The sequence below is a fragment of the Neophocaena asiaeorientalis genome, unplaced genomic scaffold (genome assembly GCF_003031525.2).
Source record: "Neophocaena asiaeorientalis asiaeorientalis breed wild unplaced genomic scaffold, Neophocaena_asiaeorientalis_V1.1 scaffold171, whole genome shotgun sequence".
Classification (NCBI taxonomy): Eukaryota; Metazoa; Chordata; class Mammalia; order Artiodactyla; family Phocoenidae; genus Neophocaena; species Neophocaena asiaeorientalis.
This window is the reverse complement of record NW_020174013.1, coordinates 11,726,628-11,750,690: the sequence shown is the minus strand read 5'-3', so window position 1 is coordinate 11,750,690 and position 24,063 is coordinate 11,726,628.

Genomic DNA, 24,063 nt, shown 5'->3' with positions numbered 1-24,063 from the left:
AGCCTACCTTGCAGCCAGGGTGGTGAGCAGAAGCGATGTCCACCAAACATGGGCTGACGTTTTTAAGAAGTAAATGCACCCTCTTCTGTTTCTTTCTCCTTCTCATGGTAGAAAGGAGAGGACGCCACTGAGTGCGAGGACGCCACCGAGTGCGAGGACGCCACGAAGTGTGGGCGTGCCCAACCTTAACTACACATTAGAATCACCTGAGGCTTTAAAAAAAAAAAACCCAACGTAATGGCCACACCAGAAACCAATTAAATCAGAATCTCTGGGGTGGGAACCAAGAATCCTTTTTAAAGCTGCAAGGGAAACCAAGCTTGAGAACCACTGCCCTAAGGGGATGGTGAAGCCACAAGATGGAAGAAACCTGGGTCTCCAAACACTGCAAGGAGAAAACCCACCCACTGACAATAAACACATGCATTTGACATGCATTTGATTGTTAATGAGTGAGAAACAAACTTCTAGTGTGTTTTAAGCTACTGATACTTTGGGGTTTTATTTCTTACAGCCACCAGTATTACTCTAACTAATGTAGCCCATTAAAAATCCAGACTTTACTCTTTATTCCAAAGGAAGCTTAAGATGCTTCTCACTGGTCCTACCTACCACTGGGCTCAATCCCTGATATCTGGAAACTAAAAAGCACCTCTCTGTGTCCAGAGGCCCATGTGATCAAGTCAAACCATGCTGAAACAGCCAACATGCAACATGACTCCTTCCTATAGCACAAATATTGCTTCCAATCCCTTCTCATTCATTATCTTGTTCTATCCTCATAAAAGCTCAAGGAGGAAGGCCTAAGTGATGTGATGATACCATTTACAGATGGAGAAACTGTGACCCAGAATGGAAATTGACTTACCCCAAACTTACATGGCCAGAGAGTGACAGGGACAAGTCTAGGGCTCAGTTTTCTAACTTTTCCACCATACTCTGAAACACTGACCTATTCTTTGGAGTTCCAGGTCAGAAGACAGGAACTAATTTGCCATGGAGAGGGCCAAACTTTGGGGTTGCCTTAAAACCCTATACGGTGGCATTAGGTCCTGGAAAGAAGGATGAGGCACACACCGTACCAGGAGCCCCACGCCCAGATACAGGGCACGTTTATAAGCTCTAATGTAAGGGACACAGCCTACTCAGCAAGACAAAAATCCCATCACTGGAGCATCCTCCTCCCTTTGGGGACAGGTATCATTGTTTTCCAAAGTCTTCTGCTACAACCCTAGGGTCCCCTTGGCATGGAGTCCCTGCCATCCCAGGGTAATGAGTTTCAGAAGCTTCGCCCCAGTTCCCAGTAGGAAGAGCTGAGAAAGCATGAGAAAACTCGTTTTTAAAAAACCCCAAACTGCTCATTTCAATTCCACTAGGTTGCCAAGGACTGAACTTGCTCCCCACCCTATTAGGCGACAATATGGTACTGAGTAGGGTACGTGGCAAATAAAAGGTGCCCAAGGCCGTCATAAGGAGGAACCTGGAGGTCAGAGTCATGTCCCTGATGATGTCAGCGATGTCACTGTGGCCCGCACCCAACTAAGGCTTAAACAGCAACTGGACCCCAGTGGAGTTCATTCCCTTTAGCAATGCAGGCCGTTCATACTGCTTATGTGCCTGGCTCTTCACACAGGTCACTGGGACCAAGAAAAATGCATTGGGAAGTGCCCTCAGAGGTTTTGTCTTAGTCATCTGCAATCCCCAAGGTCCCTAGTGAAAGAAATGATTCAGAGGTGGCCTTAAAGGCTGCTGTCACAGGGCTGCCATGTTGCACAACTATGATGGCACCACTCCCATCAGAGTCTACATGAATGGCGCCCCCTAGAGTTGTGCAGTGCACGGCCTGCCCAGCAAAACACTTCCAGCCTCAGCCCTGCCGCCACCTCCTCCTCCTCTTTGCAGGAACTTGTACCTCATCCGGCTGAATGTAAACTCACTCTAACAGATAGGAACTTGCTGACTTGAGAGACAGCAGGTAGCAACACTAAGTGAACATTAGGCAGCATCCCGAAGGAATAGATAGGGGTCTCATCCATTCACCCCAGCGCTCGGTAACGCTTGGATACATCATATTGAAATTGAGTTACTGGCTCACAAGTTTGTTTCCCTTGTCAGATCATGAGCTCCCTGAGGTCAGGGACTCTAACCCATCACAGCACCCGGCACAGAGTCTCGCACTTAGAAGGTGCTTAATACACCTTTTCTGACAAATGGGTGAGTGAGTAGATGCATTCCTTTACCAATTTATTGAGTGCTTATTCTATACCAACCTCTGTTCTAGACACCAAGAATGCAACAGTTAAGTAAAACAGACAAAAATCCCATTCCTGCCTACATGGAGCTTATATCCTAGAAATTGAGTGAGTGAATAAGTAAATGAGTAAAAGCACTGAATAAATTTAGGCCTTAGGGAGGATATTTGTACGGTAATGGTTGACAGTTACTGAGTGCTAACCACACGTCAAGGGCTTAACCCTCAGGATCTAGGAGGCAATATGGTGAACTGGTTAAGAGCATGGCTACAAAATCTTACTGTCAGAGTCATACTCAACTCTGCCACTCGCTAACTGTGTGACCCTGGCAAGTTACTTAGCCCCTCTGAGCCTTAGCTACCAAATGGGGATAATATAGTTGTTATAAGGGATTAAATTATGTAATTCCCATAGTGATCACTTAGACTGGTTCCTGGTACACACTAAGCACCACAGATAAACAGCTATATTGTTACTGTTCCATTTAACTTTCATTCAGCCCTGTGAGATAGATACCATCAGCACTTTGGTAATGCAGAAAAGGGGGCTCAGAGAAGTAACAGAAAGTATCTAAGGTCACACAGATGGGAACTGGCAAAGCCAGCTTCAAATCAAGCTTATTCAATTCCAAAGTCCATGGTGTTAACCACTGTGACTTGTTCAAAGACCAGCCTTGCCAGAATAGGCATCACAGAGGGGCTGGAGGAGCTCTGGGAAGACGCCCTACCCAAATATCTCCCCATGAGTCAACCAGAGTTGCTATTAGCCCTTCAAAGTAAGCTATCTCACTCTAAGTGCCTTCTATAAATGGGAACCCCCCGCCCCAGCAGATGGGCAGCTGCAAAAGGATTACCAGAGAATGGAATTCTAGGGTTACTGACTTTGTCCTAAGTTTTGTTTTGTTTGGGAGGTGGACTGAAAACCAAGGCATCTCCTGGGAAGAGCGGGCTTGGGCAGGAGCTATCCGCGTACCGCAAAAAAAAAAACAAAAAAAAAGAAGGCTCAAGAGGGAGAAGTGGTTACAGAAGGGAAATTTACCACAAGGACACAGCAGGTTGTGGGGTGTCACATTTTCATATGATCTGGAGCAGAAGGAAAAGGAGGTAGACATGGTGAGGAGTTGCTACTACCGGGACACACATGTGGGCAGACTCAGTACAAATGTGGCTGCGTGTTAAGATTTATCAGTAGTGCTAAAAAGTCTCTGTTCCTTAGCCTACCCTAGAAAAGCCATTCCATAAATGTTGGAGAGATTATGGATGGGTGAGTGGGAGGGTAGGTTGATGGAAGGATGGATAGATGGATGGATGTGGAGGTAAACAGACATGGATGGGTGGGTAGATGAATGGGTGGATCTCTATACCACATATAAAGATTCATTCTTGGCTTGCAGACAGAAGTACTCTTAAACAGTGGTCATCAGGAATTGGTGTATAGCATTGGAAATGGTACCATAACTAATTTAGTTTTCTGTGTCACTGAAGTATATTTAGACTAACCCATCAGCCCCATATAAAGACTTCATAGTTTCCCATCAAGTCACATTCTTCAGACATTCTTTTATTCTCTCTGCACTCCCTCCCTTAGATATCTAATTTTCTTCCACAGAAAATACCACCTACTAGAAAAGAACGTCAGCATCCCCACCCCAAGCCCAGGCCTCTGTCTTGATCTCCCATCCTTTCTCTAGCTGCCTGTTCTGTGTGTTCATCTGGATGTCCCAGTACCACTTCAATCTCTACATGCCTATACTAATGTTGACATCTCCTCCCCCCACCTCAATCCAGCTGTCTTATCTATCTCTTCTATTTCCAAAGACATAATGTCTCCATTCTCCAAAGTTTTAATAATAAACTTAAAATCAATTTTTATTATTTCCTTCCCTCCATATGTGATCAATCACCATGTCATTTTATCCTACGATTACCACGGCCTTTTGAAAATGTTCCCAGCCTCTGATTTCGCCTCTCTACAATCAGTGCCATGCACATATTTATCCATTCATTTATCCATTAATCCTACTCAAAGTATCCATGCCTCTATATTCTCAGAGCTGAGCTCTGCACTGGGAATTAAAGATGAGTAAAACACAGTCACTGACCCGAAGTATCTTAATATCTCAGTAAATACTTCATGAAGTGATACGTTGACTCTGTCTGTCACCTCCTCAAACAATTTTTGGCAGTACTTTATTGTCAGCAATCCATAATCATTGCCCAAAAGCTGTCTTGGCCCTGGCAGTTGGTTTTTAGTGCAAATTCAATTCTGTGCTTACAGAATAATTACTGTGGGTTGTAACCAGCCATATCGGAGCCTGGGCCCACGCCCTACACTTCCTCTCAGAATTATGAGGCTGAGATCTGGGATGCTGACTTGGAGCTCAGAGAAATAGCAGAATTGGCTGAAATTAAAATATTGGTGGTGAATCGGATAGTCACCTGGAGCTAGGAAGGCTCAGGCTGATAGAGCAGAAAAAAAGACTACTACTAATAATAGGAAAAATACTCTCCTGGAATATAAGAAATCCCGAAGCTCAACCCCAAGTTAGCAGTTCCGGCACTTCTGAACCAGGCAGGGCACAGACCCTAAGAACATCACAGTGTTTCCTAGGGTGACCCCCGTGATCCATCCTGCTTAGCATTCCCTCTGATAGGGTTCAGCAAAAACCTTATGAACAAATTTTAAAAAAGAAGAATGGGAGGGAAGGAAAGGAAAAGAAGAGAGGAAAGAAAGTTACACTGTACGAAGCCTCAGTAAACTAGAGAGGTAAACGGGATCTTTACAGGTCAAGGAGAATGCCCAGTCTCTAGAAAAAGCGCTCTCTCCCTATCATTCTGAAACTCAAATCCCAGAAATCTTAAAAGACTTAAGAGGGAGGGAAAACATAAAGAGACATAGTAGAGAGTGTGAACCCTGATAAGCCGAAGCCCCCTTCTCCCCCAGACTCTGGATCTTCAGCTGGGTTAAGGACTTTGGGCAGGAAATTCCCCGAGGGCTGTAATTGAGCCTATCCACAGGAAGGAGGAGGTGAACTGGGTAAGGGACCAGCTGCAACAAATAAAAAGCTAGATGAGAAGCACAGGCTTGGTGCATGTCCTTCCTGAACAGAGCACAGGGTCCAGGCCCAGACAGAGGCCAACTTAGGTGAATTCAGTCATAGAAACATAGTGTTAGAACTGGAAAAGATCTTTCCATCGTATCTGAGGAGCCGGCAGCTGATGGATGTTGATGGATGAGGGCTGCAGCTTCATCCTGATTGGCTGCCAGAGGCTCCAGGAACAGTCATTTCACCTTTTCCCATCCCAAATCATCCTCCAGAAAAAGATTAATCTAAAACAATAGTTTACTTAATCTTCTTTAAAATTCAAATACAGACAAAAGGTTTAGGTTTGTTAGCCCTTTATCTCTTAACGATACTTTGACTCTGATCAGACGTTACCAAATTTTAAACCCCTAGTCCTGGGAGGGAATGGGGACTCTCATGAGAGATATGGGCTCCTGGGTACTGAGGAAGAAAAACGGGTAAAAGGTGGACAAGTGGACAGGGGCCCAAGACTCTGGGTTTTAGAGGAAAATTTGAATCTAGTGCTGTCACATGCTTGGGTGCTTGACCCCCATTTTTGTCCCTGACTCTTTTTGTCCAGATTTGTCTTTGGAAGTTGGGACTCACCTACCTTGCAGGGCTGTTAAAAGAATTAACTGAGACGAGGTACCAGGCACAGGTATTGGTTCTCTTCCATTCCTTTCCTACTTGACCTGGTTTCCCTTCCAGCCAGTCCTAACTCCCCTACATAATGCTGACCACCTTGCTGTCCACCTAATGTTGATGGGCTCTGCCCAGTGACAGTGGAGGATATAGATTTAAATTTGCTTTTCCTTCCTGGCAGCGATTTCTCTCTTGGGGAATAAGAAGAGAAGAAAAGACAGGCTAAGGCTCTGTATTATCTGTTGAGTGGGTAATGGAACAGTGATGGAGTATTCCATGGCCAACAGGCTACCACTTTGATGATTGGTCCTTCTGCCTCCACCCAGCCCTTCCAACCTGGGAAGTGCCTTGACCGCCGGCCAGGAAACCTGAGCTCTGGTCCAGCCTCTACCACTGACTTGCTAAGCAATCCTCAGCATCCTATTTATCCTCTGAGAACTGCATTTCCCAATGTAAAATGGAGACAGTAATACATCCCCATCCTCCATACGGCCCATCACACAGACAATCATAAAGGTCACACCAGACAACATATTTTAAAGCTAAAAATGCTTCATAAGCATAAGACCTTGTAACTGTTATTTTTATTTGGATGGCTTGAGGGAAGAAATGAAAACAATTTGGGAGGAGGGTACTGACTTCAAGAAGAATCTGCCCTTATGAGCCAGAAGGAAGAAAGGAAGGATGGGTTGGGGCAAATTCCACCCCATGTACTGACAAACTGGTATTTCTACATGTGCCTGGAAGAGTTGGGAGGATCAGAAGAAATGTGTATATTTACAAGATAAGCAAAGAGAAAAATGCCACCATAAAAACCGAGGGGGAGGGATAATATAATAAAACAATATAGAGTGTCCTATAACCACGGGAACAGTAACAACGCTAAAACAGAAATCGTTTATTAAGTTTAAACAACAGTAAATCTGTCAGAACACCCATAGAAACTCTCATCTTATGATAGTAAAAAGCCTCTTCCAGGCCTATTGTCCTATACTTTCATTAAACTACAGTTTTATAAGCTAAATTATTGCCAATTCTTGCTCAATTCCCAGAATAAAATCTAGTTAAACTCTTAATTTGGGAGATACATCTTTTGCAAGTGACAGATCCTTAATGGACAGTTCCCGAAGCCTGATGACTGAGGATGCAGAGAACCGAGACACAGAAGGGCTGCCCAACAGTTTGGATTTGGGACCTTATCCAGCCATCCAGGCTACTCTCTTACCAGACCCCCTGGCACCTTCTAACCAAGGAAGAGTGGAACAAGGAAGCTGATGTTTCCCTTTTCCAGCTAAGAGGGTTCAGATCTCAGGGCAAGTGGAAGTTCAAAGCAACCAGCTTCATTCCCTCTTTAGCAAACTAGGTCTACAGTCCCTGCAAATCCCCATGGCCACCCAGCATCATACATACCAAGCAGTACGTAACCAAGGAATTCAGTATTCTGCTGCTGATTAAGCCTGGGTTCTGAACCACTGACCTGATCCCATTCCTGAACTGATTTACTCTCAATTCTCCTTGCCTCTAAATGGATTGCTTGCTTGTTTTGTTGTCTGTTCCCAACTTGCTACTGACTATAATAGTGGTTTTCCCACTACCGTATCCTGGGGCTCTCCTTCCTGAAAGCCTGTCTCCAGCTGCCAGCCTCCCTGGCCAATGCAACCCCAGGAGCCTCTGTTGGACTCTGCCTCCTGAGAGACCGGCCCTCCTCCTTCCAGGATTGCCAGGTCTAACAGGCAGGAGCCGGACATCAGTACCTGCACAACAGAGAAAGAGGGGCAAGGGAAGTGGGTAGGGATTAGGGTATTGGGAGGGATCTCAGTGCTGCACACTGCCCAAGGCCCTCGGTGCAATGGAGAGTTAGGTATTGGGTAAGTTAATGTCAAGGAGCACACTTTGGATGAAGTTATCCAAGTACCTGTCTGGCTATGACAGCCTGGATTTTTTCCTGTTATCTGATGGACAAACATTTTTGTGGCAGCGTCTCAGGAATGCATTTTTGTTTTCAGTGCCACCCACATACCACGTATCCAGTTTCATAAGCTAAATTACATCTACTACTTGAGAACTGCCAAGGATGAGCTTAAGTACTTGATATAGCCACATGACAGTACATTTCACATTGCTTAGCAACCCACACAGCAGCCACCACCCCACTTCCTTGTATCCAAACCCTGTAGCCCCACTTCCTCCTCCTCCACAGCCTCCCATCTCACCCACACACAAAGGGAAGGTTCTTTCCCGGCCCATCCCCCCACTGCAGGCCCAGCTCAGGCCTGAATTAACCTCGCCTGAACTGACCTTGCCTACAGAGCAAGCTTCTCTTGTCCTTCACAGCCTGATCTAGACCTCACCTCTTCCCTGGAGCCTCCCCTGGCTCCTCCATGTTCAAAGTCCTCTCTCTCTCACCCTTGACATCCCCAGGCACTTTGCTTCTAGCCTCGTTATAACACAGCTCCTTGTCTACCTAGTATAGCCAAAAAAATTATCAGAAGAGAAACTAAGTAACTGGTGTGAACATTGATTTCCCTACATCCACCTCGGGACAAAGGAGCCAACATCGCTTTTTTTTCAAGATCCAAGTTTATCTTTACACACATACATGCACATATGTGCACAGACACACACACACACACACAGAATTTATATTTCAGCTCCACTGAGGAACATAGAGCTGGGGTTGCTGAAAAGGGGACATGGATTTGAGTGCTGAGAGGGGAGAGAGAAGCCACCGACTTGAGGAGAGTGAAGTTTCCTTTGAGACTGGTGTTAAGGCGAGATGCCAGTGGCCTCACTGAGAGGCAGTGCCCTGGGTGGGTGGGGATAGGAGATCTGTTTGGGGCTGTTGGGTGGATGGCTGCGGTCACTGGGGGAGGTACCAGAGGGCTATCCCTGTGACTCCCCCAGAACACGAGGACTGAGAGGCAGACGGACAGGATCATTCTCAACAGGGCCACTGTGAAGGCAAAAGGACAAATGTGAAGATGGACAAATCATGTCCCGAGGACCTGGCTCTCCTGGGCTTGGGGTACTGTGAAAGTCCAGGATTCATCTATGATCTCATAGAGTAGGGAAGGAACCCCAGTAAGGACTGGGATTTAATTTCCCACCAAACAGGCAGATGGAGACTCAGAGCAGATAAATTTTGATCTAGAAAAGTAAAGGATTGTATTAAACGTTCCTACCTGCCACATTTGTGTTAAATCACTCGGGGGCATGCTTGCTTTCCCCACTGGATTGGAAACCCTTGGAATCAGGGGTCTTGTCTCTCTCATCCCAGCCTTTTGCACCCCACCCCAAGCTTTCCTAGTCGAAATTATTGAAAGCAGTCCCTGAGGAGGCAAAATAAAACCAAAGGAAATGATGCCATTTCACTGGCAGTTTGCAAATCACAACTGTAAAAGGCGAGTGGTTCGGTCATCTTTCCATAAATCCCCAATTCTCCTGGAAAAGCAGACAAAGGCAGCTGGGGAGCCAGGACACTGCTTTGTTTTTGCAACTCTTTCCATTGCAGTGCCTTTTATATATGCAGCCCGGGTGGAACGCATCATAAAAGGTGACATTTTATCACAGCAGTTTGTAAATTTTACAGAAGCAAGCTCCCTGTAAATCACCGGGCTTATTCCCTGGCTGACTTTATTACAGCAAATCCAGCCATGGATAAACTGTACGCCAGTTTCCTTGAAATTTATCTTTTTTATTCAAGCTGAACTGAGTCCTTTTAATATTCTTCTCTCTTCTAATGATAAGGAATAATGATAACCTTATTTTCTATTCAGACAGCTTTAAGGACTCTCATTTCTCTGGAAATGCAGCTCCTATTCAGGGCCTCTTTTCTCCCAGAGCCATTTACAATTTGTTGTGTCAGAAAACATGGGTACCTCCCTGTGCCAAGTCTTTTAAGCCCCTGGAACTTATTTTTATTCCCATAGTGTGTCTGCTTCCTTGGGCCCAGGGCTTTTCCCTCCTGTGACAGCTGCACTGAGACCCATATATTTAGGGTTAATACCGCTATGTGGAATTGCTTGTCTACCCACCCTCCTGTGATGTCCATTACATGTTGCTATTGAGCACTTGAAATGTGGCTAGTCCAAAGCGAGATGAGCTGTATGTGTAAGATACACCTCTAAAATCATCAAAGATTCAGTACCAAAAAAAAAAAAAAAGATGGTAAAATACCTCATTAATAATTTCTATATTGCTTACATGTTGAAATAATAATGTTGATACTTCGGTTGTATTAGGTTAAATAAAACATATCAAAACGAATTCCGCCTATTTCTTTTTAGTTTTTTAATGTGGCTACTCGAAAACTTAAAATGACGTTTCTGGCTTGCGTCATATTGCAGCTGCTCTGCGCTGTTCTGAGCACATCCTCTCTCCTTGCTAGATGAGGTCTCGGCTCCTCCAGGAAGTTGAAACCGAGTGCTCCTAAAACCGAGTTCCCCTGCCGAGTTTATGATTAACCTCTCTATCCAAAATGTTATCCCCTTTCTTGTTGCCTCTGACCTCAATCCTGTGCTAACTGAACAATAATCAAACAGAGTCAGAGGACTAAAATTGCTGTGGTCAATAACATTATGTCTGTATGTTAACATACAGACTCAGGTTGTTTCTCCAGGGCAAGGTGAGCTACCAGACCCCCTAGATCATGGGCCACCAGACCAGAGACTTGTAAACCTTAGGCATTCGGGCTCCCAAAACTATGATTAAGAAATGTTACAAGAAGATGATTAATCCCAACTTCTTAGTTCTTCCCCTTTATAAAAACCTGTCACTCAAAGACCAATTCGGAGTGGATCCAAGACTTGTCTCCCACTCCCTTGCTTGGCACCCAGCAATAAACCCTTGCTTTGCTGCAAACACCTGCCATCAGAGTTTGGCTTTCTGTCCCATGGGCACACGAGCCCTTTTGCTCAGTAACAAAGGCTTCTCCGGCCTCTCTCATCACCACCTTCTCTTCCTTCTTTGGCTTCCATTTCATTAAGAGTGGAGATCTCATCATTCAGCAGGCGACTGTTAATTTTGTCATCCCAAGTCCACAGGTTTCTCCACATAAACCCTGAGGTTCATGAGAGTTAGTGAGTTGAATTCTCATTATTGCCTTTGATAGTTCCTAGTGCACAATAAGGTACTCAGAGAATGGATACGGGAACAGATGCATGACAGACAGTTCCTGAACCTTACTGGCATGGGGCCAGGTCACAGAAGTCAGGAACACAGCTATTTACCAGATTACAATCTTGAAAGGAGGGTCGCTGTCCTGATTATCGTCATATCCTCTAGAGAACCTAACTGAATGCTGCAGACAGAGAAGTGTCTGGGTGGATGTGTACTCAATTGACTGAGGTCATATTGCACCAGAGGAATCCAACCCGAGGTGAAGGGTTTTCATCAGGCCAAAAAGCCAAGGCAGCCCCAGAACTGGGCTCTCAGGACAGTAGCCACAGCCACGGATTAACTCCTTGACTAATACTACGATAGCTTTCTCTCTTCTCTAGACTATTCGGTATACTCTTACCCAAACTGTCTTCCCAGAACAATGCTTTTATCACATCCCTACCTCATTCAAGAGTCTACCATGACTCCCTGTTGCCGCAGGACAGGGTCTGAATCCTTCAGCATGTCAGTTTATCACCCTGGCCTCATCTTACACTCCCCAGTATGTTCCTTCCAGTTAGTCTCCTCCTGCCTGTTCTAGAAATGGCCCAGGATGTGTGTCCAGGATGATCTGTCTTCCTACATTAGCCTCCTCCTTCTTCTATCTCTGCCCATCTGGGACTTCTGCCTGTGCCTAGAATCTCAGTTAAAACTACACCAGGTTCTCCATGAAGCCTTCCCAGCTTCCCAGCCCATTCCCATCTTCCCATCCCTGAACACCTACGATACCCACCTGGAATCCCTATTCTGTTCAGCATATTGACATCATGTTGCCGCAGCCAGATGGAAAGCCACTCCAGCCACTATAGGAACTGTAGCTCATAAACTCTTGCAGAGGGCTAGACATGTCGTAATGCTGAGTAAGTTTAGGCAAAATCGAATTAAACCAGTTAAAATATTACTAACCCCCAAATGGTAATATCTAGTGTCTCCACATGACTAGTGGGGAAGGAGGTGAGCCCTGGAAGTAGTACAAACACCGGCAGTGGCTCGTCCTACAGCGCCCTGGAGGGGAAGAACTCTGTCTTATGCCTGAAGAGGGGAACAAGCAAGACTAAAAAGGGAGCCACACTTCGGAGGACCTTTGGTGACTGCGACCCTGAGGCCACTCTGAGCTTTCTCTAGGGCCACAGCAACCCCAGTGGAGTCTTTGAAACTTAAAACCATAGGCAGTCAAATATATTACCTAACCTGATCCCTCATTTTATACATGTGAAAACAGAGACCTAGGACAGGGGAAAATGACCCTGCCTGAGGGCCCAGGAAATAAGTGGTGATAGGAATCAACCCTGACTGCCAACCTGGTGTGAGGGTCTTTTCCCTCCTACACACAAGAGCCCTGAAGGCTGGTCAAAGAACCAGCTGTTTCAGTACCACCCAGGTAGCTCTTCTAAGAAGACAGAGTATGGGATCCCCATCTACAGAGACTCAGAATCACTAGAGCCGAGTGAGGCTGGGAATCAGTATTTTTTTTCAGTTCCCCAAGTGACTGTGACACGTTGCTAAGTCTGAGAGCCACTGAGCTCACTTGCTTTTGCAAGTGGGACTGATGGTCCAGGAGTCCTGGACTTTCAGGGAGCCCTTGCTAGTGAAGGGAGTACCAGAAGATGAGGGTTGAAACAACTCTGCCCATGGCTCACTGGCCAGTCTCTACCCCCAAGACCGCACAGAGACCACAGGTGTGGTCAGGAGAAGGTAGGGCTGGGGCAGGGAGGGGAGGAGAAGGAGGCCAGGGGAGGGGCAGCACCTCTGCCCAGCCCCATGAGGCTATTTCCTGGTATTGACTTCCCACTGTATATGCCATGTGGTTAAAAGCTAAATACCTTAATCAGGAGAGCAATGAATAAACACTGGAAAAAACCATTAAAAGCTATTAGGTTCTCCAGCAAATCTGCTCCTGGGCATATATTTGGACAAAACTATAATTCAAAAAGATACATGCACCCCTATGTTCATAGCAGCACTATTCACAAATAGCCAAGACATGGAAACAACCTAAATGTCTAAATGTCCATAGACAGATGAATGCAGGAAGAAGATGTGGTACATATATACGATGGAATACTACCCAGTCATAAAAAAGAACAAAATAATGCCATTTGCAGCAACATGGATGCAACTGGAGATTATCATACTAAGTGAAGTAAGTCAGAAAAGGACAAATACCATATGATATCACTTATATGTAGAATCTAACATATGATACAAATGAACCTATCTCAGAAACAGAATCACGGACATAGAGAACAGACTGGTGGTTGCCAGGGGGAGGGGGCTGGGGGAGAGATGGAGTGGGAGGTTGGGGTTAGCAGATGTAAGCTATTATATATAGAATGGATAAACAACAAGGTCCTACTGTACAGCACAGGGAACTATATTCAATATCCTATGATAAACCATAATGGAAAAGAATATATATTAAAAGAGAAGGTATATATTTGTATAACCAAATCACTTTGCTGTAGAGCAGTAATTAACACAACATTGTAAATCAACTATACTTCAATAAATAAATAATAAAATAAAAGCTATTAGGTTTTGGAAACTACAGAGGATTACATGGCCTGGAAAATTCAGAGAAAGTTACAGAGCAAGAAGAGAACTCCGTGAACTTTCCAACATGCTTCTGTATACAAGGTACCTTGTCTTCCAAGGGGCTCTCGTCAACTGGATCCAAGCTGACCACATACCCCGCCTGCCTGCTCCGCAAGACACCTCAACTGAAAGCACTGCATAGTTATTCAGGGCCTGCGGGCTGCCTAGGGTATTATTTCCACGTGTCAGTCAACAGGCCTGAAATACCTTGACCTTAGTGTGGTGGACAGACTGAGGACTTGGAATGAGAAGGAATGAGTATGGGTTCTAGCTCTTCTGCTTATTATCAGAAAGATTTATCCTTTCTAATCTCAGTTTTCTCAGCTGTAAAATGGAAAAGAAAAAAAATCCTGCCTCTGATATAATATGCTCAGAAACATCAGTTCCTTTTCTGGATTCTTTTTCTAGGTAAACAGCATTTGCAGAGATTCACATGTATGTACACACATACCCTGATCACTAAAAATTATCTAGAACCTTTCCTCTTAAAGTGTGATCCAAGGCCCAGCAGCATCAGTATAACTCAGGAGCTTTTTAGACATACAAATTCTGAAGTCCTTCCCCAGACCTACTAAATAAGGTTCCTCAGGTATTTCTCACGCATGTTAAGCTTTGAGAAGCCCTTCTCTAGAAGGCTGATTGGAGCTGGAAGTGGGACATAGCTGAAGAGGCTGGGGGCGCATTTTAATCCTGAGTTTAGGGGATCAGAATACAGTCCGCAGCCTTGGCTTCCTCAGCAACCTGCTTTTAATCTAAGGGGCCTGTGAAGGACTGAGGTACCAGGCTAACCAGGCCACAGACCAGTGTGATCCACTCTACTCACCACTGCATCCTGACCTTAAAATAGCTGAGCCCTGGGGGTGATAGTCTCCTTGCAAGGAAATCAGGTCACACTATATGTATGCTTTTGCATACAATGAATGCCAGGTTTTAGTATTAGCTCAGATAGGAAGATGTACCTACCCTACAACTGGAAAGAATGGGTGCCTGATGCGTGATGCACCCTTGATGAACTAGTTCTTGAAATATGGGAAGGAATTAATAAAATAGAAAGGAGATGAGGGAAGGCACTCCAAAAGCAGGGGAAAGCGAGAATGAAGGCCATGAGAAAGACGAGGCAGAAAGGAAAAGACAGCACTGAGAAGTCAGTTATGTCCAAGCAGAGGATTAGAGATGGGGAATTGTAGAAGGCAGACAGAGAGAGAAGGGCCTTGAACGCCAGGCTAAGAAGTTTAGATTTTATCCTATAGTTCACGAGGAGCCTCAAACGTTTATGTGTTTTTGTTTCTTTATTAATTTGTTTATGGGGAAGATGTTGTCTACATATATGTTGAGAGACAATCCTTCATGAGTCTGACGTTTATACACATCTCAAACTATCTCTTCCAGAATGTTCGACGAGCAAACAACTTTGGAAACTAGACACAGTGTATCCCTCCACGTCCGAGGAAGGGTCTGTTTCCTGACCAATATGGGAAAGTTTAAAGACCCCTCCCCAGAGACATTCCAGGGTAGTAGAGGTAAAGACTCCTTCCCAACCTGAAAAAGACTGGTTTACTAAAGAAAGATCTAAAGAGACTAAAGAGAGGTCTCTTTCTTTTGGAAGTGAAGGATGGGCAAGTTGCCAGAGGCCCTATGTAAGATCAGAGCTTCCTTATTGTGGAGTTCCTCTCCTGTAATGCACCCTACCACATGCGCAGTTACTAACTGGCCCTCACCGTATCACCACGTGCAGATTGGGGCTTGGAGAACTAGAGCTAAGAAGTTGCAGGTTTTTCTGTACATAATGAACTGTCTTTGTGTCTGACCCAGAGGTCTTCGGTTTTCTGTTAGTACACACACATATACACAGAGGACACGCAATGGCAGGATGACTCATTAGCTTGCATGTAGAATAAAATCTCAGACCCTTCACTGTTTCTGACCTAACATAGTGGGCTTAAAATAATTAAACGGAAAATACAATGCCCTTGATCCAGGGTAGACAAAATATATGATGTCCTGTTCATCAATACCAGATGATAAAAGAATTTCATATAATTTGATGCACGTCTATAGACAGTGATTAAACTTCCTAGCCATTGTTCTCATCTGGTCAACAAAATTTAGGGTTGGTAAACTTGTTGCCACAGAACAATTCCGAGTAGTTCAGCCTGTGCAGAGATATAAAGCCCAATAGGCTTTCCCAATACCAAAGAAGTGGCAGGCATTGTTTAAAGTGTGAGTTAGAAGTTTTAGCATGATATTAGGAATGGGAATTAAGGTAACTAGAGCTTCAGAGAAGTGGTCCATTTAGAAATCCAGTCTGAACTTGAATAACTGTATGTAAAGACACTGAATAGTCTCCTTCATTGACACCACAGTTCATCGTTCAATTAAAGAAAACTTTCTAAGGCAGTTTAGTGTGGAATGCAAAGTGCAGGGAAGCACAGACAAGAAGTTAAAAATTAAAGTGTTGAAAGAAGAGAAGCTGAATAGAAACTAGAAATGTCTCAAATTTTTTCCATTTCTTAGTAAGGAGAGATGAGGTAATAAAAATCATACTATAAAATGGTTGTAGTTCTGCCTATAAGCTATATCTAAGTTAAGTCCTCTGTAAATTGTATATCCATTCCACAGACTGGGTTCAGTCGTCCAAACTGAATCCTTTTATCCAATCCTAAGGGAAGAGCACTCTTTCCACCAACTGTAAGAGAAAGTCCTAAAGCAGATCAACAAACATCTCAGTTAAGAGTTAGCAAATGGTAACCAGTGGAGACATAAAAAAGCATATTTCAACTTGTGTTACAAGAACATAATAACTAGAGTATTTATACACCATAGCTCTGGATCTACCACCAACCGGCTCTACCCAAAGCCACGAAACTCCTTCCGTTATACAATAAAAAGCTCCTTGACACCCAGTATCTCCTCCACTGCCCTAACAACTTCACCCCCTCTATTCTCATCTCAAGTCCCCAGACTATCGTCCCACACACTGCATAAGGCAGAGCCAGTTCACCCTATGCTTTTCCTCTTCAACCCAAGTTTTCATAATTCACCCGAGAAAGCGTCATCTTAGTTCAACAAATGCAATTCTTGCCTCCTCCTATCTTTCAGGAAAAGGGCTGTTTGGAATTTGGGTTGTCAAATCTAGTCTCAGATGTATACTGAGAAGTGTGGACATCCAGATCTCCTCCAGGAAAATGTCAACATAAGAACGGTCTGCTTTACTCCTAGAGATATATCCACGAGGATAGATGGTTCCCCAACTCCCATCAGTCCCCAAGGACAACACTAGCCATAAGTAATAAGAGTGATTGGAAAGGGCACTTGATGGGAAGTCAAAAAACATTGCATTCTAAAAATGGCTCCATCGCTAGACAACTTTGAACTTTACACAAACCACTTGACTTCTCTGGGCCTCAGTTTAATCTGAAAAATGAGGGTGTTTCATTAAAAAGCTACATCTGTATAAATAAGAGGAGTAGTGACCTACACGAAGAAAATGGAAGGGCATCCCCCAAATCTCCCATATCCCCAAATAATAATAGGAAATAAAACCTAAAACAAAGATATGCTTTACAACTGTCTTTGGTCTTTTCCATACCCTTTGTCCATTTGACCCTGACAACTAGATAAACTAAAAGAACCACTTTTTAGGTACATATCCCAGGTGAGGAAACAGAAAAATCACAAGACTAGTCAAAGGGAGAACTTGCACCCAAATTAAGTATACACTAACTCCCAGCCTAGGGCGTTTCATCTACCTCTTAGGGGTTCTAAGTTCTAAGGAAGTCACAACCCTCAAGTTCTAAGGAAGGGGAGCATTAGAGGCCATATCATTTTGCTTCAGCCTCGAATGTGAGTCACTATTTATGGTTTTCTACTCCACCAACACAGCGACTACACCCAGCTCCTAACCCATTCACACAGCAATAGGACATGCTATTCTTTAGAACAGAACAGGAGCAGAAGATTCCCTTTGAAGCTTTCGGGGTGCTCTCTCTGGAGGACCATTCTTGCAAATCTATTTGAAAAGACTAGGGATGTCACAAATCTGGAGCATTTCCATCATCTTGTCATTTTGTCAAATGACAAAAATATTATGCGTCTAAAATTTTGGATGCAAATAAAATGTATATAAAATACCTGGAAAATTAGCCAAACTCTACTTCCAACAACTAATGATGTGACTTCAGTGTGATTCATGTAGTGCTATTCTGGGTTTCCTTTTCTAGAATTCAAATCACTCTTCTCAAGCCTGCCAGCTTTCATTTTATATGCTCTAAACTGAAACCAGCATTTCTCTCCTTTCATTTCTCAGACCCTCGACTTGATTTTTGAGTCACAACTACTTTTTCTTAAAGTGTGAAGGAAATTTATTTTAACTCTGTGACCCTCCACAAAAAAAGCTGTTTGATTGGAAAATAAAATACAATGTTATTTTTATCTAATAGGGAAAAACGGTGTTGTTAATAATTTACAGGAATAAAAAAACACCCATTCAACTATGGGGTAAAGTGAATGTCTTAAATGTTCTGTGTGTAGATTTAGAACAACTTTTTGACAAAATAGAACAAAGACTCTAAAGTGGCACTGCATTTTCAAGTCTATAATTACAAGATGTAGTTACTTAATTACACATTATTGGTACCTAATTACAGAGATCTGCACTAATTTTGTAATTCTGCTTAATTACACTAATTAAGCCAATAATCAACTCACAAAAAAATACAAAGACTTTTGTATGAAGAAAATCCTTAGTAAACTGGATCATACGTAGCAAGAAATAGCCTTTAAAAGCAAAGCTATTTCTCATACTTGTGCCACCCACAACATCCCAACCTGTAACTACTGCCCCAAAATGTGACTCTACACAGATCCACTTCCAGTGTAGACTCAGTCATGGGTTGAGAGAAACAGTGGCTTAGAACAAGAGAAGGAAACTTTGAGATCTACTTCTACTCTCTGTCTTTATAATTAAGGGAAGTTGAGCCCCTGTGAAGCTACCCAACTTGTCCAAATTACACAACTAGTGAATGGCAGAAAGGGACTTGGAACCCAGTTTTCTTGGAATCCAGTTTTCTGAGTTCTCAGTTCAATGTCCTTTTCCTTCACTAAGTCTTCAGGCAGGAAGCCTCGGATTCTTCCGGTCTGAGATTTTGATGTCTCTGAAACCAGGGCAAGTGAAGATATTAATCTGAACACATCGTGTCCAAGATCCTGCTTTCTCTGTTTAACTCAGTGTTATCCATCTGAGACTAGATTTGACAACCCAAATTCCAAACAGCAGCACCTTAAATAGATAGGGATTTTTATTTTCCTCAAGTAACGTAAGTCCAGGCGAAATAGATGAGAGCTCCACAAAGCCTATCTAGACTCAGGCACTTCTAGCTTTCTGCTCTGCCATTCTTAAGATATGAACTTTGTCCTTATTCTCTCAGGATAGCTGCTGAATCTCCATCCATCATGTCTGTATTCCAGGCAGCAGGAGAAAGTCAAAGGGGGTAGCAGCAAGAAGTGGTGGAAGCACTTCATATAAGCAATATTAAGGAAGTAGCGTTTTCCCAGAAGGCTTCAGCTTACTTCTTATGAGCCAGAACTTTGTTGCATGGATACCACTTGCTGCAAACTAGACTGGGAAATGAGGTTCTTTAACTGAGCGCGTGCCACTGAGCACAAACCAAACCGAGGTTCTATAGGAAGAAACAAGGAGAGTGTAAATATGACTAGGAAACCAACAGTGCCACATTCAGTCAGTCTGCCCTTACAGGTGTTACATATAAAGAAAGGAAACAAAGATAAAGAGATGCCAGCCCTGGTATAATGGAAAGGATACTATGTTAGAAATCAGGGAAGCTGGGCCTCCATTTCTTCCCCTAAAAAATAAGAGGGCTGGACAAGAACAGTGAGGCCTAAGATTTTTTAGCAATAGAATCTATCTTTCAAAGGGGCTCTTGTGTAGAAACCCTAACTATAAAACAGGTCAAGGCAAAGCTGCTTCTCTCTTGGTGAAGCTGGATGAGGAAGCAGGGAGGTGGCCTGTGGTGGACACTGCCATGTGCCACCCAGAATCCTTTTAAGGAAGAACTCGATACCACAGCTGCTGGGGCTGAGGATAACAGACAGCCTTCAGCTGCAGCTTCAGGGATGGCCTTGGCTGCAGAGAGGTCCCTCAACCAAGATCACACTCCCTTCCCCGGGCAGCCCACATTCAATGATGGCCCAGACATCTTGGTCCAACTCAGGACAACTATGAGGGACCATTCGAGCTCCAGACCCCTGAGCAGTTGACTGGCACCATTGTTGGGCTGCATCACAAGCTCGACTTCTCCCCCTGCCCACGCCTGCTTTCCCACACCCCAACATAGGGATCCATCCCAAGCCTGCTCCTTAATAAACATCCTCCACTTTAAACTCTAGCTCTCTGGGTTGGCTTCCTGGGAAACCCAACTGGCTACAAAGAGGTCAGCAGATTGTCCTTCAGTCTCCCCCTCTACCCACCCACAACAGCTCCTGCCTAAGCTAAACCCTAGTGCTCCGTGGAACACAGTGTGAAAACCACTTCGCTGATTCCTCCAAAAGTTCAAATGCAACAACGCTGCAAATCTAACAGGGGAAGGCCAGAGCGCTGAAGAAGTCCAGGGAGAGCTAGAAGCTGAGATGGCCAATCTGGGAGGACTTCCTGGGGAAGGTGAATTAGAGCAAAGAAATGGAGGCGCAAGAAATAACAAGCTGTACCTGAAAGGAAAAACCATATATGGAAGGATGATAATTCTAACCTCAGTAACTCCTGACAACTGCAGTGCACTTTAGTGTGTATGAGATAGCTTAATACACAGCCATCAGCTTCACAAATTATGGAGAGGCAATACAGTGGCCACTGCCCATTTGTTTTGTCTTGTATTTGACCACCCAGCGTCCAAAAACCCTCCTGTTGAGGGGATTCTCTGGGACTTTTGGAAGACACCATAGAAGCCAAAAGAGCGGACATTCTTTCTTCCTGCTTTCACCGGCTTGGGCCTAGCATAGGGTCCAGATGCAGCGATCACATGCTCCTTCCTGGGCCTTTGAATCTGTGAGGAGCGACTCACAGACACAAGAGACAGCTGACAGTCATTCAGGGGCAGCAGTGAGTGAAGAGCACCAGAAGGCGGGTGCGACATGGGCAACCTCACCAGAGGGCTCCCGGCTACGACCTGGGCTGGGATCTCTGCTTCGTGGCCCTTCCTGGTTTCTGCCACTTTCCCCATTGATTCTAGGAGCTCCCTACATCCTCTAATACACTGCTTTTCTGCATCCATCAGCCAAAAGTCTGTGTCTGTTGTTTTCAGCAGAGAACTCTAACAGGTACAGATTGGTTTTGAAACCCCCTTTTACAGATAAGGCAAATTAGATCCAGGAAGACTGACATTTTCCCAGGACCCCACAGCTAGCATGTGGCTAATGCTTTATCCATGACACTCAGTTTTCAGAATTACCAGTAAGTAATGTCTTATGAACAGCCTGTGCAGCTGTCACTGCTCTGACTTCTCTTCTGAAAACGAACACCTTTTTGATTGTAGGTTCTGCTATCAGATTTAAACAACTAATATCCAATTCTATTAAAAATTGATATTGTCAGGAATATATGTAATCTAACTTCTTGGCTAATTAGCAGCCTGTTTTCTCTCAGATACTTGTCAAGCCTCTAGGGAGGGCGTCTCCAGGTGGGACAGAGTTTTCGAGAAGCCTTTGCAGTAATTACACTGCATCATGCATATTCATGGCCTGGCTTCCTTCTTTGGAGAGGCCAATCAGAAGAGTGCTGATGGAAATCTCTCCCCTGATCAGCCAGAGAAAGTCACTGCCTGGGACGCCTGGCCTATGTTGTATGTTCTTATAAGAAATAGGGCCCCCTGTTCCCATCCCTGGCCAAGAGGCAATTGCAGACCAGTTCATAGCCTGAGGCTGAGAGGGTGCAGAGGGTTACCCCAGTGGCTGCCTTCCAGGTATTGTAAGGCAGAAAGGGATCCTTTGAATCACAGAATCTCAAGGATAAGATGGACTCTAACAATCACCTTGAGAATTACAACCAACCTTCCCTGACTCGATTCCACCCCTACTAACCCTTGCCCAGCTAGATCTGAATAGCACTGGAAATGCACCCGTTCCCACCTTTGCAAAGCTCCATCCATCAGAAAGTTCGTATTTTGATTCCAAATTTGTCTGCCCACAGTTTCCACACATTGGGGTCAAACAATCCAATTATGTTTTTCACATGAAAATTAAGTCTCATCCCATATACCATGTGTCTTTGAATATTAGTGGAATCCTTTCCCCCACCTCTACCTACAGACGTGCAGTTTGTCCTTACAACCCAGCTCGAGCTCCTGCAGGAATCTAGTGACGCTGTCACCACCAGCATCATCACCAGGCTGTGCTCCCAGCGTTCTGTGTTCATAACGTCATCACGGTACATATCGGGCTGCAGCCCCCCGATTTCTAGTCTAGCCCTACTAGACTATGAGCTCCTTGAGGGATGGGTCTGTTACTATAGATATCCCCAGCATACAGCCATATGAATAAATAATGTCAAATAAATAACTTTTAAAAAAATGACTAATAAGGGTCGCCTCTGAGACTTCTACAGGCGTCTTCTTTCCCGTGTATGGTGTTGAATTTGCTCACTGCCCCAGGCATCCTCTACAGGCAGCCATGTGAATCTCCCAGTCCCCCAGCTATAGGGAGTTTGATCAGTCAAGGGCCCCAGCTGCGGCCTCAGAAATCCACTCCCATGTTTGCACTAAGACCACACTCCCACCAGGCTGCTCCCAGCCAACGATCAAGTGCGTTAGGAATATTAAATCCTGGCAAAACACAGGATGCTCAGACAGCTGACTTCGGCTGGAGGACTCCCTGAGGCCCTTGCCAACCCTTCCTTAGCCTGCATGACAGTCCAGAATGCTTCGACCCAACCTTTCTCCCCTCTCTCCTGCAACTGGGGTAAGACTTATATTGTGGTCTGATGGCTCTCCCAGCCTTCCCTGACTCTCTCCCTATTATTCTCCCAAGGAATTTCCCTTAATAAAATTATTACATGTTTAACCTCATTTTGGCATCTAGTTCTCAGAGGTCCCAGATTAACACATCCATCCAATTCTACATGTACATCCTTCATCTATACATAACAGCTCTATAATCAGAACAGCACCACACAATCATCTCCTTCTTCATTCTAGGAACTATGCTTTCATTAATACAACCTAAACGGAACAAGGAGGGACATGTGGACAGCAGGATCTTAAGAACACTAATTGAGTGACTCTGGAGTGGCCTGGATGAGCCAACCACTCAACTCATTCAAAAGTGATTGTGAGTAAATAGCCAGTTATACATATTGACTAAGTGACCCAGTTGCAAGATACTTTATGCTGAATTTGGTACCGAACCAGTGCAGCTATAAGACACAGGTGAGGGCTTTCCTGGCAGTGCAGTGGTTAAGAATCCGCCTGCCAGTGCAGGGGACACGGGTTCGAGCCCTGGTCCGGGAAGATCCCACATGCCGTGGAGCAATTAAGCCCGTGTGCTACAACTACTGAGCCTGTGCTCTAGAGCCCGCGAGCCACAACTACTGAAGCCCACGTGCCTAGAGCCCGTGCTCTGCAACAAGAGAAGCCACCGCAATGAGAAGCCCACACTCCGCCACAAAGAGTGGCCCCTGCTCGCCGCAACTAGAGAAAGACAAGCGCAGCAACGGATACCCAACACAGCCAAAAATAATTAATTTTTTTAAAAGAGACACAGGTGAGGGCTGCATGCGCAACATGGTCTGTGAAAAAGGGAACAAGTGTGGCACAAAGCAGGAAAAGGGGGGATGTAGACAAGATATTGGGACAGATTACACAGCATTTTTTCAAAGTTGAGGACTATCGCACATCATTGCTTATTGCTCACTGCAGGTCTCAGGTTGAAAGAGTCCTTGCTCCCTTCAGAGTCTTTGCCCTGTCTTCAAATTCTCCTCAGCCCACAGTTTAAAATCACAGGGCCTCCTCACTAAGCCAGCCTCGTCAGCTCATATTTAATAAAGTCTAAAAACCATCCTGTGATTGCTAAGGAAAGTGTCTGCAAAGTAGCCCACCTCCTCTCCCTGAGCGGAGGTCCAGGTGGAGGGCTGCCATGAGAAGGCTTCCCCACTGAGCTCCCTGGGGTTTGCAGAGAAGAACAAAGGCTTGGCCAGATCTGCAAGATGATGAGCTGGCTCCACCACCCACGCCTCCTGACTTGCAGGAGCCATCACTCGGATGGTAGTCTAGTTGCTTGTGAGCGTCTAGCCCGCTGCGGACTTTGAGCTCAGGAAAGGGACGGGCATCTCATGCGACCACGGCACCC